This window comes from Episyrphus balteatus, chromosome 4 (genome assembly GCF_945859705.1).
Source record: "Episyrphus balteatus chromosome 4, idEpiBalt1.1, whole genome shotgun sequence".
In the NCBI taxonomy this organism is placed as follows: Eukaryota; Metazoa; Arthropoda; class Insecta; order Diptera; family Syrphidae; genus Episyrphus; species Episyrphus balteatus.
The window spans coordinates 38,000,084-38,017,938 of NC_079137.1; the positions used below are offsets into that span (position 1 = coordinate 38,000,084).

Here is a 17,855-nt window from a genome sequence, read left to right on the forward strand (position 1 = left end):
ATTTGTGGTTAGACATTTGTGGATAGACATTTGTCGATAGACATTTGTGGATAGACATTTGTGGATAGACATTTGTGGATAGACATTTGTCGTGAGACATTTGTCGTGAGATATTTGTGGATAGACATTTGTCGATAGACATTTGTCGATAGACATTTGTCGTGAGACATTTGTCGATAGACATTTATCATGAGACATTTGTCGTGAGACATTTGTGGATAGACATTTGTGGATAGACATTTGTGGATAGACATTTGTGGATAGACATTTGTCGTGAGACATTTGTGGATAGACATTTGTGGATAGACATTTGTGGATAGAATTTGTCGATAGACATTTGTCGTGAGACATTTGTCGTGAGACATTTGTGGATAGACATTTGTGGATAGACATTTGTCGATAGACATTTGTTGATAGACATTTGTGGATAGACATTTGTCGATAGACATTTGTCGATAGACATTTGTGGATAGACATTTGTGGATAGACATTTGTCGATAGACATTTGTGGATAGACATTTGTGGATAGACATTTGTCGATAGACATTTGTCGTGAGACATTTGTCGATAGACATTTATCATGAGACATTTGTCGTGAGACATTTGTGGATAGACATTTGTGGATAGACATTTGTGGATAGACATTTGTCGTGAGACATTTGGTCGTGAGACATTTGTCATGAGACATTTGTCGTGAGACATTTGTGGATAGACATTTGTCGATAGACATTTGTCGATAGACATTTGTGGATAGACATTTGTGGATAGACATTTGTGGATAGACATTTGTGGATAGACATTTGTGGATAGACATTTGTGGATAGACATTTGTGGATAGACATTTGTGGATAGACATTTGTGGATAGACATTTGTGGATAGACATTTGTCGATAGACATTTGTGGATAGACATGTCTATCCGACATTTGTCGATAGACATTTGTCGTGAGACATTTGTCGTGAGACATTTGTGGATAGACATTTGTGGATAGACATTTGTCGATCGAAATTTGTGGATAGACATTTGTGGATAGACATTTGTGGATAGACATTTGTCGATAGACATTTGTGGATAGACATTTGTGGATAGACATTTGTGGATAGACATTTGTGGATAGACATTTGTGGATAGACATTTGTGGATAGACATTTGTGGATAGACATTTGTCGATAGACATTTGTGGATAGACATTTGTGGATAGACATTTCTGGATAGACATTTGTGGATAGACATTTGTCGATAGACATTTGTTGATAGACATTTGTGGATAGACATTTGTCGATAGACATTTGTCGATAGACATTTGTCGATAGACATTTGTGGATAGACATTTGTCGATAGACATTTGTCGATAGACATTTGTCGTGAGACATTTGTCGTGAGACATTTGTGGATAGACATTTGTGGATAGACATTTGTCGATAGACATTTGTTGATAGACATTTGTGGATAGACATTTGTGGATAGACATTTGTCGATAGACATTTGTGGATAGACATTTGTGGATAGACATTTGTGGATAGACATTTGTGGATAGACATTTGTCGATAGACATTTGTGGATAGACATTTGTGGATAGACATTTGTGGATAGACATTTGTGGATAGACATTTGTCGATAGACATTTGTCGATAGACATTTGTGGATAGACATTTGTGGATAGACATTTGTCGATAGACATTTGTGGATAGACATTTGTGGATAGACATTTGTCGATAGACATTTGTCGTGAGACATTTGTCGTGAGACATTTGTGGATAGACATTTGTGGATAGACATTTGTCGATAGACATTTGTCGATAGACATTTGTGGATAGACATTTGTCGATAGACATTTATCATGAGACATTTGTCGTGAGACATTTGTGGATAGACATTTGTGGATAGACATTTGTGGATAGACATTTGTGGATAGACATTTGTGGATAGACATTTGTGGATAGACATTTGTGGATAGACATATGTGAATAGACATTTGTCGATAGACATTTGTGGATAGACATTTGTGGATAGACATTTGTGGATAGACATTTGTCGATAGACATTTGTCGATAGACATTTGTGGATAGACATTTGTATATAGACATTTGTGGATAGACATTTTTGGATAGACATTTTTGGATAGACATTTGTGGATAGACATTTGTGGATAGACATTTAACGATAGACATTTAACGATAGACATTTGTCGATAGACATTTGTCGTGAGACATTTGTGGATAGACATTTGTGGATAGACATTTTTGGATAGACATTTTTAGATAGACATTTGTGGATAGACATTTGTGGATAGACATTTTTGGATAGACATTTTTAGATAGAAATTTTTGGATAGACATTTGTGGATAGACATTTGTCGATAGACATTTAACGACAGACATTTGTCGATAGACATTTGTCGATAGACATTTGTGGATAGACATTTTTGGATAGACATTTTTGGATAGACATTTGTGGATAGACATTTGTGGATAGACATTTGTGGATAGACATTTGTCGATAGACATTTAACGATAGACATTTGTCGATAGACATTTGTCAATAGACATTTGTCGATAGACATTTGTGGATAGACATTTGTCGATAGACATTTGTGGATAGACATTTGTCGATAGACATTTGTGGATAGACATTTGTGGATAGACATTTGTCGATAGACATTTAACGATAGACATTTTTGGATAGACATTTGTGGATAGACATTTGTCGATAGACATTTAACGATAGACATTTGTCGATAGACATTTGTCGTGAGACATTTGTCGTGAGACATTTGTCGTGAGACATTTGTCATGAGACATTTGTCGATAGACATTTGTGGATAGACATTTGTCGATAGACATTTGTCGATAGACATTTGTCGATAGACATTTGTCGATAGACATTTGTCGTGAGACATTTGTCGTGAGACATTTGTCATGAGACATTTGTCGGGAGACATTTGTGGATAGACATTTGTCGATAGACATTTGTCGATAGACATTTGTCGATAGACATTTGTGGATAGACATTTGTCGATAGACATTTGTCGTGAGACATTTGTCGTGAGACATTTGTCGTGAGACATTTGTCATGAGACATTTGTCGATAGACATTTGTCGATAGACATTATCCGATAGTCATTTGTCGATAGACATTTGTCGTGAGACATTTGTCGTGAGACATTTGTCATGAGACATTTGTCGGGAGACATTTGTGGATAGACATTTGTCAATAGACATTTGTCGATAGACATTTGTGGATAGACATTTGTGGATAGACATTTGTCGATAGACATTTGTGGATAGACATTTGTCGATAGACATTTGTCGTGAGACATTTGTCGTGAGACATTTGTGGATAGACATTTGTGGATAGACATTTGTCGATAGACATTTGTCGATAGACATTTGTGGATAGACATTTGTCGATAGACATTTATCATGAGACATTTGTCGTGAGACATTTGTGGATAGACATTTGTGGATAGACATTTGTGGATAGACATTTGTGGATAGACATTTGTGGATAGACATTTGTGGATAGACATTTGTGGATAGACATATGTGAATAGACATTTGTCGATAGACATTTGTGGATAGACATTTGTGGATAGACATTTGTGGATAGACATTTGTCGATAGACATTTGTCGATAGACATTTGTGGATAGACATTTGTATATAGACATTTGTGGATAGACATTTTTGGATAGACATTTTTGGATAGACATTTGTGGATAGACATTTGTGGATAGACATTTAACGATAGACATTTAACGATAGACATTTGTCGATAGACATTTGTCGTGAGACATTTGTGGATAGACATTTGTGGATAGACATTTTTGGATAGACATTTTTAGATAGACATTTGTGGATAGACATTTGTGGATAGACATTTTTGGATAGACATTTTTAGATAGAAATTTTTGGATAGACATTTGTGGATAGACATTTGTCGATAGACATTTAACGACAGACATTTGTCGATAGACATTTGTCGATAGACATTTGTGGATAGACATTTTTGGATAGACATTTTTGGATAGACATTTGTGGATAGACATTTGTGGATAGACATTTGTGGATAGACATTTGTCGATAGACATTTAACGATAGACATTTGTCGATAGACATTTGTCAATAGACATTTGTCGATAGACATTTGTGGATAGACATTTGTCGATAGACATTTGTGGATAGACATTTGTCGATAGACATTTGTGGATAGACATTTGTGGATAGACATTTGTCGATAGACATTTAACGATAGACATTTTTGGATAGACATTTGTGGATAGACATTTGTCGATAGACATTTAACGATAGACATTTGTCGATAGACATTTGTCGTGAGACATTTGTCGTGAGACATTTGTCGTGAGACATTTGTCATGAGACATTTGTCGATAGACATTTGTGGATAGACATTTGTCGATAGACATTTGTCGATAGACATTTGTCGATAGACATTTGTCGATAGACATTTGTCGTGAGACATTTGTCGTGAGACATTTGTCATGAGACATTTGTCGGGAGACATTTGTGGATAGACATTTGTCGATAGACATTTGTCGATAGACATTTGTCGATAGACATTTGTGGATAGACATTTGTCGATAGACATTTGTCGTGAGACATTTGTCGTGAGACATTTGTCGTGAGACATTTGTCATGAGACATTTGTCGATAGACATTTGTCGATAGACATTATCCGATAGTCATTTGTCGATAGACATTTGTCGTGAGACATTTGTCGTGAGACATTTGTCATGAGACATTTGTCGGGAGACATTTGTGGATAGACATTTGTCAATAGACATTTGTCGATAGACATTTGTGGATAGACATTTGTGGATAGACATTTGTCGATAGACATTTGTGGATAGACATTTGTCGATAGACATTTGTCGATAGACATTTGTCGTGAGACATTTGTGGTGAGACATTTGTCATGAGACATTTGTCGTGAGACATTTGTCATGAGACATTTGTCGAGAGACATTTGTGGATAGACATTTGTCGATAGACATTTGTCGATAGACATTTGTGGATAGACATTTGTGGATAGACATTTGTCGTGAGACATTTGTGGATAGACATTTGTGGATAGACATATGTGAATAGACATTTGTCGATAGACATTTGTGGATAGACATTTGTGGATAGACATTTGTGGATAGACATTTGTCGATAGACATTTGTCGATAGACATTTGTGGATAGACATTTGTATATAGACATTTGTGGATAGACATTTTTGGATAGACATTTTTGGATAGACATTTGTGGATAGACATTTGTGGATAGACATTTAACGATAGACATTTAACGATAGACATTTGTCGATAGACATTTGTCGTGAGACATTTGTGGATAGACATTTGTGGATAGACATTTTTGGATAGACATTTTTAGATAGACATTTGTGGATAGACATTTGTGGATAGACATTTTTGGATAGACATTTTTAGATAGAAATTTTTGGATAGACATTTGTGGATAGACATTTGTCGATAGACATTTAACGACAGACATTTGTCGATAGACATTTGTCGATAGACATTTGTGGATAGACATTTTTGGATAGACATTTTTGGATAGACATTTGTGGATAGACATTTGTGGATAGACATTTGTGGATAGACATTTAACGATAGACATTTGTCGATAGACATTTGTCAATAGACATTTGTCGATAGACATTTGTGGATAGACATTTGTCGATAGACATTTGTCGATAGACATTTGTCGATAGACATTTGTGGATAGACATTTGTGGATAGACATTTGTCGATAGACATTTAACGATAGACATTTTTGGATAGACATTTGTGGATAGACATTTGTCGATAGACATTTAACGATAGACATTTGTCGATAGACATTTGTCGTGAGACATTTGTCGTGAGACATTTGTCGTGAGACATTTGTCATGAGACATTTGTCGATAGACATTTGTCATGAGACATTTGTCGATAGACATTTGTGGATAGACATTTGTCGATAGACATTTGTCGATAGACATTTGTCGATAGACATTTGTCGATAGACATTTGTCGTGAGACATTTGTCGTGAGACATTTGTCATGAGACATTTGTCGGGAGACATTTGTGGATAGACATTTGTCGATAGACATTTGTCGATAGACATTTGTCGATAGACATTTGTGGATAGACATTTGTCGATAGACATTTGTCGTGAGACATTTGTCGTGAGACATTTGTCGTGAGACATTTGTCATGAGACATTTGTCGATAGACATTTGTCGATAGACATTATCCGATAGTCATTTGTCGATAGACATTTGTCGTGAGACATTTGTCGTGAGACATTTGTCATGAGACATTTGTCGGGAGACATTTGTGGATAGACATTTGTCGATAGACATTTGTCGATAGACATTTGTCGTGAGACATTTGTGGTGAGACATTTGTCATGAGACATTTGTCGTGAGACATTTGTGGATAGACATTTGTCGATAGATATTTGTCGATAGACATTTGTGGATAGACATTTGTCGATAGACATTTGTCGATAGACATTTGTCGATAGACATTTGTCGATAGACATTTGTGGATAGACATTTGTCGATAGACATTTGTCGATAGACATTTGTGGATAGACATTTGTCGATAGACATTTGTGGATAGACATTTGTCGATAGACATTTGTCGATAGACATTTGTCGATAGACATTTGTCGATAGACATTTGTCGATAGACATTTGTGGATAGACATTTGTGGATAGACATTTGTCGTGAGACATTTGTCGTGAGACATTTGTCATGAGACATTTGTCGAGAGACATTTGTGGATAGACATTTGTCGATAGACATTTAACGATAGACATTTTTGGATAGACATTTGTGGATAGACATTTGTCGATAGACATTTAACGATAGACATTTGTGGATAGACATTTGTCGATAGACATTTGTCGTGAGACATTTGTCGTGAGACATTTGTCGTGAGACATTTTTCGTGAGACATTTGTCGTGAGACATTTGTCATGAGACATTTGTCGATAGACATTTGTCATGAGACATTTGTCGATAGACATTTGTGGATAGACATTTGTCGATAGACATTTGTCGATAGACATTTGTCGATAGACATTTGTCGATAGACATTTGTCGTGAGACATTTGTCGTGAGACATTTGTCATGAGACATTTGTCGGGAGACATTTGTGGATAGACATTTGTCGATAGACATTTGTCGATAGACATTTGTGGATAGACATTTGTGGATAGACATTTGTCGATAGACATTTGTGGATAGACATTGGTCGATAGACATTTGTCGATAGACATTTGTCGATAGACATTTGTCGATAGACATTTGTCGATAGACATTTGTCGATAGACATTTGTGGATAGACATTTGTCGATAGACATTTGTCGATAGACATTTGTCGATAGACATTTGTCGATAGACATTTGTGGATAGACATTTGTCGATAGACATTTGTCGATAGACATTTGTCGATAGACATTTGTGGTGAGACATTTGTCATGAGACATTTGTCGTGAGACATTTGTGGATAGACATTTGTCGATAGATATTTGTCGATAGACATTTGTGGATAGACATTTGTCGATAGACATTTGTCGATAGACATTTGTCGATAGACATTTGTCGATAGACATTTGTGGATAGACATTTGTCGATAGACATTTGTCGATAGACATTTGTGGATAGACATTTGTCGATAGACATTTGTGGATAGACATTTGTCGATAGACATTTGTCGATAGACATTTGTCGATAGACATTTGTCGATAGACATTTGTCGATAGACATTTGTCGATAGACATTTGTCGATAGACATTTGTCGATAGACATTTGTGGATAGACATTTGTCGTGAGACATTTGTCGTGAGACATTTGTCATGAGACATTTGTCGAGAGACATTTGTGGATAGACATTTGTCGATAGACATTTGTGGATAGACATTTGTCGATAGACATTTGTCGATAGACATTTGTCGATAGACATTTGTGGATAGACATTTTTGGATAGACATTTGTGGATAGACATTTGTCGATAGACATTTGTCAATAGACATTTGTCGTGAGATATTTGTCATGAGACATTTGTCGTGAGACATTTGTGGATAGACATTTGTGGATAGACATTTGTCATGAGACATTTGTCGATAGACATTTGTCGATAGACATTTGTCGATAGACATTTGTGGATAGACATTTGTTGATTGACATTTGTCGATAGACATTAGTTGATAGACATTTGTCGATAGACATTTTTTGTCGATAGACATTTGTGGATAGACATTTGTGGATAGACATTTTTGGATAGACATTTTTGGATAGACATTTTTGGATAGACATTTTTAGATAGACATTTGTGGATAGACATTTGTGGATAGACATTTGTGGATAGACATTTGTCGATAGACATTTGTCGATAGACATTTGTCGATAGACATTTGTGGATAGACATTTGTGGATAGACATTTGTGGATAGACATTTTTGGATAGACATTTTTAGATAGACATTTGTGGATAGACATTTGTGGATAGACATTTGTGGATAGACATTTTTGGATAGACATTTTTAGATAGACATTTGTGGATAGACATTTGTGGATAGACATTTGTCGATAGACATTTAACGACAGACATTTGTCGATAGACATTTGTCGATAGACATTTGTGGATAGACATTTTTGGATAGACATTTTTGGATAGACATTTGTGGATAGACATTTGTGGATAGACATTTGTCGATAGACATTTGTCGATAGACATTTGTCGATAGACATTTAACGATAGACATTTGTCGATAGACATTTGTCGATAGACATTTGTGGATAGACATTTGTCGATAGACATTTGTCGTGAGACATTTGTCGTGAGACATTTGTCATGAGACATTTGTCGTTAGACATTTGTTGATAGACATTTGTCGATAGACATTTGTGGATAGACATTTGTCGATAGACATTTGTCGATAGACATTTGTCGATAGACATTTGTGGATAGACATTTATCGATAGACATTTGTCGATAGACATTTGTTGATAGACATTTGTCGATAGACATTGGTCGATAGACATTTGTCGATAGACATTTGTCGTGAGACATTTGTCGTGAGACATTTGTCGTGAGACATTTGTCATGAGACATTTGTCATGACACATTTGTCGTGAGACATTTGTGGATAGACATTTGTCGATAGACATTTGTCGATAGACATTTGTGGGTAGACATTTGTCGATAGACTTTGTCGTGAGACATTTGTCGTGAGACATTTGTCATGAGACATTTGTCGTGAGACATTTGTCATGAGACATTTGTCGATAGACATTTGTCGATAGACATTTGTCGATAGACATTTGTCGATAGACATTTATCGATAGACATTTGTCGATAGACATTTGTCGATAGACATTTGTTGATAGACTTTTGTCGATAGACATTTGTCATGAGACATTTGTCGATAGACATTTGTCGATAGACATTTGTCGATAGACATTTGTCGATAGACATTTGTCGATAGACATTTGTGGATAGACATTTGTGGATAGACATTTGTCGATAGACATTAGTTGATAGACATTTGTCGATAGACATTTTTTGTCGATAGACATTTGTGGATAGACATTTGTGGATAGACATTTTTGGATAGACATTTTTGGATAGACATTTTTAGATAGACATTTGTGGATAGACATTTGTGGATAGACATTTGTGGATAGACATTTGTGGATAGACATTTGTGGATAGACATTTCGCTGACTGAGAACTATAGGGTTGTATGTCTGCAGGGGTTTCCATAAAACATACAACCTTATAATTCTCGGCCAGCGATTTGTCGATAGACATTTGTCGATAGACATTTGTGGATAGACATTTGTGGATAGACATTTGTGGATAGACATTTTTGGATAGACATTTGTGGATAGACATTTGTGGATAGACATTTGTGGATAGACATTTTTGGATAGACATTTTTAGATAGACATTTGTGGATAGACATTTGTGGATAGACATTTGTCGATAGACATTTAACGACAGACATTTGTCGATAGACATTTGTCGATAGACATTTGTGGATAGACATTTTTGGATAGACATTTTTGGATAGACATTTGTGGATAGACATTTGTGGATAGACATTTGTGGATAGACATTTGTCGATAGACATTTGTCGATAGACATTTAACGATAGACATTTGTCGATAGACATTTGTCGATAGACATTTGTCAATAGACATTTGTCGATAGACATTTGTCGATAGACATTTGTCGATAGACATTTGTCGATAGACATTTGTCGATAGACATTTGTCGATAGACATTTGTCGATAGACATTTGTGGATAGACATTTGTGGATAGACATTTGTGGATAGACATTTGTCGATAGACATTTGTCGATAGACATTTGTCGATAGACATTTGTGGATAGACATTTGTCGATAGACATTTGTCGATAGACATTTGTCGATAGACATTTGTCGATAGACATTTGTCGATAAACATTTGTCGATAGATATTTGTGGATAGACATTTTTCGATAGACATTTGTCGTGAGACATTTGTTATGAGACATTTGTCGTGAGACATTTGTCGATAGACATTTGTCGATAGACATTTGTCGATAGACATTTGTCGATAGACATTTGTCGATAGACATTTGTCGATAGACATTTGTCGATAGACATTTGTCGATAGACATTTGTCGATAGACATTTGTCGATAGACATTTGTCGATAGACATTTGTCGATAGACATTTGTCGATAGACATTTGTCGATAGACATTTGTCGATAGACATTTGTCGATAGACATTTGTCGATAGACATTTGTCGATAGACATTTGTCGATAGACATTTGTCGATAGACATTTGTCGATAGACATTTGTCGATAGACATTTGTCGATAGACATTTGTCGATAGACATTTGTCAATAGACATTTGCCGATAGACATTTGTCGATTTTTAGCGACTTTTCTACCGACTTTTGAAGCCAAGCATTTCTGAGTTGTGAAACGTAAATACTATTTTTATTATATAACAGCACTGGTCAAAACCTTGTGAAAAATAAAACCAGAAATAAATTGTCAACAAAAACTTATGTCGTTTTCGATTGGTTTCACTTAAGAATTCACTCATTCTGAAATCGAATGGAACAGGTCAAGTCCCTTCCACTCAATTCTGTTTTTTTGTTTTGTGTTTGTGAAATTTCAAATGTCAAATATTGATATTATTTTTTTTTTCAAACGAAAAAATTATAAAAATTATAAATCTGAAGACGACACGGGAGAAGAAAATGGTATAAAAAATTATTCCACTGCATTAAGGTACCCATTTAAATGTTATTATTAATTTTAATTTTAATTTAATTTAAATTTTTGAATGACAACAAAAAAAGAATGATTGAGTATTTTTTTGTTGACATTTTAGTTTTCATGTATTAGTGCTTTTGATTTTAAATCGAGAAGAGAATTTCTCTTCTGAGAAGCGTTCTGTCTGTCAGTTTTGTGCGAATAAAACACTTTCAGAAGGCTTCTGAATCATTCCGGACGCTTCCGGAGAGCCAATCGAAAACGCCATTAAATTCTATTATTCTTATTCGAAATCAGCTTAAATTACTTTACAAAAACTGTCATACCTATGAACTGCCAGAAATCGTTTTAAAAACAAATGTATTTAAAAATAATGCTGTTGAAGTTCTTGCAACTGAGTATAGTGAAGAAATCGATAGTGATCTTTTTGTATGTGATTCAGAATAAATACTGAGTATTTTATTCCAAAAGATTTAAGAATTATCTATATATCTAAATACTTATTAACAATGAGACTGAATGAGACTGAAAAAAATAAAGTTATTCAAAAATAAATTTTTGTTGAGCTTTATTTTACAATTTTTTTCTAGCGACTTCTAGCGACTTTTTGTCTCCAGAATTTCAGCCAATCTAGCGACTTTTAGGGGTTGGCCTAGCGACTTTTCATTTTAGCTTGTGGCAACACTGAGTAGTGTTACAAAGTAATATGTAGGCTGGTAGGTACCTGCCTACATATTGAAAAATATTTGTTGGTGCTTTCTATCAGTGCGCTGCGTCATGCGGTGGCAAAGTAATAAATGTTTTTTGATCATTTAGGTGATGATGAACAATGGAATAATAGATTTATCATCTCAGTCATTTCGCGGAACATGGCGCTAGGCACCCACATAAGACATAACTACAATAGCTTAGAGATGAGCAAAAAATCATGACCTGTGATTTTTAACCTGTGATTGACAAATCACAATCACTACCTGTGAACAGTTCTCAAATAAACTGTGATTACCTTAACCGTGAATTGGGTATTTACTTTTCACTTTACAGTTCGCATTTCGCTCAAATAGAGCATTTACCCCGAATGTCATTTTCGACAAGTTCGTTTAGGATATGGCGTGATCTCATAGATCAATCATAAAAAAGATCTCTATGTTTTAAGTTTACACTTTACACTAGAAGTGAGGCAAAAATGTTTGTCAAAAGTAAATGTCACAGGTCAAAAGTCATTTTCAATGCGTTTTCGTGAATTCCGCGGAAAATAATTCACGTTTACACTTGACCTGTAGCAAAAAGTTATTTTTTCCAAAATCACAGGTCAAAAGTCATTTTTAATACGTTTTCGTGAATTCCGCGGAAAATAATTCACGTTTACACTTGACCTGTAGCAAAAAGTTATTTTTTTCAAAATCACAGGTCAAAAGTCATTTTCAATGCGTTTTCGTGAATTCCGCGGAAAATAATTCACGTTTACACTTGACCTGTAGCAAAAAGGTATTTTTTCCAAAATCACAGGTCAAAAGTCATTTTTAATACGTTTTCGTGAATTCCGCGGAAAATAATTCACGTTTACACTTGACCTGTAGCAAAAAGTTATTTTTTTCAAAATCACAGGTCAAAAGTCATTTTCAATGCGTTTTCGTGAATTCCGCGGAAAATAATTCACGTTTACACTTGACCTGTAGCAAAAAGGTATTTTTTCCAAAATTACAGGTCAAAAGTCATTTTCAATGCGTTTTCGCAACAGTTACTGTGTAAACGTGAATTGTTTTTACCGGAATTTACACAAGTGCATTGGCAATTATAACCTGTGATTTTTCCCAAAACAACTTTTAAACAGTTCTTGTTCTTGTGTAAACGTGAATTCACTTCACAAATGCTTTGGAATTATTTTTAACCTGTGATTTTCCCAAAACAACTTTTGCAATAGTTCTTTTGTGAACGTGAATGTTTTGACCGGAATTCACGCAAATGTTTAGGATTTTTTTAAACCCGTGATTTTGTTCAAAATAATTTTTGCACCAATTCTTATGTAAACGTTAGTTATTTAAAGCGGAATTCACGAAAATGCATTGAAAATTACTTTTGACCTTTGATTGGAAAAAATAACTTTTGCAACAGTTCTTGTGTAAACGTGAACTGTTTTTATCGGAATTTACACAAGTTCATTGGAAATTATAACCTGTGATTTTTACCAAAACAACTTTTCAATAGTTCTTATGTAAACGTGAATTGGTTTGACAGGAATTCACTTCACAAATGCTTTGGAATTATTTTTAACCTGTGATTTTTCCCAAAACAACTTTTGCAATAGTTCTTTTGTAAACGTGAATTGGTTTGACAGGAATTCACTTCACAAATGCTTTGAAATTATTTCAAACCTGTGATTTTTCCCAAAACAACTTTTGCAACAGGTCAAGTGTATAGGTGAATTATTTTAAGCAGAGTTCGAAAATGCATTGAAAATGACTTTTATTTTGGCCAAAACAACTATTTGCAACAGTGTAAAAGTGAATTATTTTAGCCGGAATTCACGCAGATGCATTGAAAATTACTTTTAACCTGTGATTTTGGATAAAACAATTTTTTGCAACGTGAATTGTTTTTACCGAAATTCACGCACGTTCGGTAAAATAATTGTTTTGTTAACCCCTTACAATAACGTATGGCTCCAGAAGAATCACGGTTTGCACCCGAATATTTGCTGTGAAATCGCAGGTTGCCCTGATTAGAATAAGGGGTTTAAAAGTTACTTTTCCCGTGAAATAATAAATTTCTTCCGTAAAATCAAGAGTCGCCTAGACAAAATAATGTTTTCCCCAGTATAATCACTAATGGCTTTGGTAAATCGCGGATCTGTTTGCTTAAACCAGTTTTCCTTGTAAAATCAGCTCCATTGTTTCAAATATACTCGTATTTGAGCTTCAATAGTACTTCCTACGTAAGTATCGTACGAAAATAAAAACGTTAAAAATGCTACGTTTTTTTTTGGGATTTTCATAAAAAAAAATTGAAATCACGGTTAAAAATCACAGGTTAGAATCACCGTGAATTAAAAATCACAGTCACAGGTATACCTGTGATTGAAAAATCACGACTTAGCTCATCTCTACAATAGCTACCTACTAAAAGTAATAATTTTTTGAAAGGGTTGTAAGAGCGCTACATACAGTGACGAGCAAAAGTGGTCAAATGTTTTGCCTTTTTTGAGAAAGTTGTTTAAAACTTAGTGTTCTTTACATGAATTAAATCGTTTTTATTTTATTATTTTTCTATATTATGCCAGCATTTGTTTTCCTGATTAAAATTTTAAAAAATTCTTCATTGTTCAAAAATGGAGAGTATCATATTGGTATTTGGACTTGACCAATTCTGCTCGTTTTGGAAAAAGGCTTTTGTTTCAATATATTGAGTGTACTAGAATTAATTTTTACCACTTTTAACCACTTTTAACAATGCCGCGAGATAGGATCTATCAATCTGTGAAGAAATAATTTTAAAATGCGGTCGTATTTCAGCTTAATGGAAAGCTCAAAGCTCATCGCTTTTAGACTTGTGTTTTTTTACTGCGCTTACAATTTCTTCAAAAATTTCAACAGATTTTCAGCCAGATTATGTCGGGGTCTTATGCTGACTACGAAACTGTCTAAAATTTTTTATTTCTGAAGCAATATTTGACAATTTTAAAGGTTTTGGTGGGGTCTTCATCTAGTTGAAAAATTATATCAGACAACACGGAGTCTTCTTTTGCCAAAAAACTTGGTAAATTGTTTCGTTTTATATCAGGATAGGTTCGCTTGTTCATTATTTTTTCAAAATTAGCTAGCAATCCACAGATAACACCGGAAAATATTCTTGAGTCCATAATAATTTATGTCCGTTCTATAAACTTGATACTGCTGAAATGTTTTTTCCAGTTTTGGATAGTAACTAGATTTGCATTCTATTTCTTCTGAGTTCTCGTCAATTCAATCTACTTTTCCCATTGGTTATTGATTCTTTTTTGTGGTTATAGTTAAAGTTTTAGTAAAAGTTTTAGTAAAAATTCATCTAACCTAACGATTTTTGACTTAAAAAAAGGTTTGGTGATGTTCTGTTTGAGTTTTTAGGGGGAGTTCCCGACCTTTGATAAAATTTGAAGATATGATGAGGAGGAGAATCTATCTTGATATAAAACGGTACAATTTAACAAGTTTTTTTTGGCAAAAGAAGACTCCGTGTCGTGTGATATAATTTTTCAACTACATGAAGACCCCACGAAAACCTTTAAAATTGTCAAATATTGCTTCGGAAATCAGAAATTTAAGACAGTTGCGTAGCCAGCACAAGGCCCTGACCCATTTTGGCTGAAAATCTGTTGAAAATTTTGAAGAAATTGTAAGGGCAGTAAAAGAACGCAAGCCTAATAGTGATGAGCTTTGAGCTTTCCATTAAGCTGAAATACGACCGCATTTTAAAATTATTTCTTCACAGATTGATAGATCCTATCTCGCGGCATTGTTAAAAGTGGTTAAAAATTATTCTAGTACACTCAATATATTGAAACAAAAGCCTTTTTCCAAAACGAGCAGAATTGGTCAAGTCCAAATACCAATATGATACTCTCCATTTTTGGACAATGAAGCATTTTTTTAAATTTTAATCAGGAAAATGAATGGTGGCATAATATAGAAAAATAATAAAATAAAAACGATTTAATTTATGTAAAGAACATTAAGTTTTAAACAACTTTTTCAAAAAAGGCAAAACATTTGACCACTTTTGCTCGTCACTGTAAATATATGGTAGGTATATATTTAGGTAGGTATATATTTAGGCAGGTATCTATTAGTTGTTGTTATGAATTACTGTGGGTATGAGGACAAAGCGAGGAAAAACGTCGCACCGACTAGGTATGTACTGGTCATTTATGGCTTTCTTTTTTATTGTTTTCAATTTCAAATCTGTGTCCGATATTTTTGTGGCACTTCTTTTTACAAGACTGCCAGTTGTGTTAGACCAGTGCCAATAGTTTTTGAAAATAAAAAAAATTATTAGCAGCATATGGGTGGTGAGAAAATTTAGAATAAATGGTAAGTATATGAAAGGGGAAAAATAAATTGCACACCAACAAATTGGGGGAAAGGGGGTGGTGGGTGGGCGAAAAAGTGGGGTGGGTGTCAAAAATCGTGGTTTTTTAAGATTTTTGTCAAAAGTAGACCTAATATCGAAAAAAGTTAAACGCAAAAATTGTAGACAGTAGGTATAAATGTCTACAACTTTTACAAAAACCATTTTTTTTATAAAACCTCAAAAAAATGCAAAATACAATTTTTTATTTTTATCTTTTACAAAAATAGTTAGATTTTAACCAAACTTGGTAAAAAATTATTTTGTTATGTGTTATATCTACTTAAAATGTTTCTTGAGCAAAAAGCAAATTTTTGGATTTTTGACGAATGTGCAAAGTTTATGAGATATTGAATTTTGAACGTCCAAAACACTATTTTTGTGATGTTTTGGCATGTTTATATGTCAAAAACGTGATGTGATAGAATTTTTCTGAATTCGGATTCAAGATCAACGCACAAAAAACCATTAGAAAAATATATACTTTAATTTTGCAGAATTAATTATTGCAGAATTTCGCTCACCATTTGATCTTATGATTTAGTAAATTCTAAATGTCCTTTAAAATACCTACTCTTCAACCCAACCAATGTTCAAGATAGATTTTATTTACAAGTATCTTGACTCTGAAAGAAATAGAAGTAGATAGATTGTATCCTACCCAAAAGTGTTTACAAATTTTTAACAACAATATCTACGTAGGTATGCTAATGGCCGGCGCACGCCGACGCGCCGCCGCACAGTGGTGCCATTCTTCGTTTTTGGCGTCAAAATTCATTTGCACGGCCATTTCTGGGCGAAAACTCATGAAATTTGGTACACTGAATGATAATAGTATGGAGAATACAAAAAGGCTGCCAACTTTTGTTTATTCAAAATGGCGGGAAGAATGAGCTTTAAAATAGAATTTTCATTTTCAAAACAGTATATAAGCTAGAAATTGGGCTTAATTCATGTCAAAAAGGTGTTAGATTAAATATTTAGGATTCATAGATTCATATTCTTTACAAAAAAATCAAAAAATTTGAAAACAAAGTCCAAGAAATACCAATTTAGTAAAACACACTTTAAGACCTCTAAATACGTTATTTCATGTATTTTCTTTTTCACTTTTCACAATTTTGAGATCTCTTCTAATTATGTTTTATAAGAAAATTGAAAATATTGGGGTTATATGGTTGTCAACTATATTTTTAAGTAAATAAAGAAAACATGATATAATGAAAAGTTTCAATGTTCAATAAAAGTAATATTCGTTCATCAACGATAAAAAAAATATTGCAATCATGACCATGCACAAAAAAAAAAAAACAGTACATACCTAACTTACTTCTCTGAAAACAAAAACGAAAAATATACAATTACTGTCACCCATAAACAAAAATCAAGCAAATATCTTGCAACAAAAAAAAATCTGACCTTCCACAAAGTCTAGCATTGAAAAAAAATGAGACAAAT

General features: G+C 34.0%; 1 long non-coding RNA gene across 1 annotated transcript; it reads right to left on the minus strand.

The window, feature by feature from the left end:
- Positions 1 to 13,128: 13,128 nt before the first annotated feature.
- LOC129919931 (uncharacterized) lies at positions 13,129 to 14,242 on the minus strand. Its single transcript, XR_008773143.1, has 2 exons — positions 13,570 to 14,242; positions 13,129 to 13,186 (listed from the first exon to the last, which is right to left on the minus strand). It is a non-coding gene; the product is annotated as an uncharacterized LOC129919931 (long non-coding RNA).
- Positions 14,243 to 17,855: the final 3,613 nt, after the last annotated feature.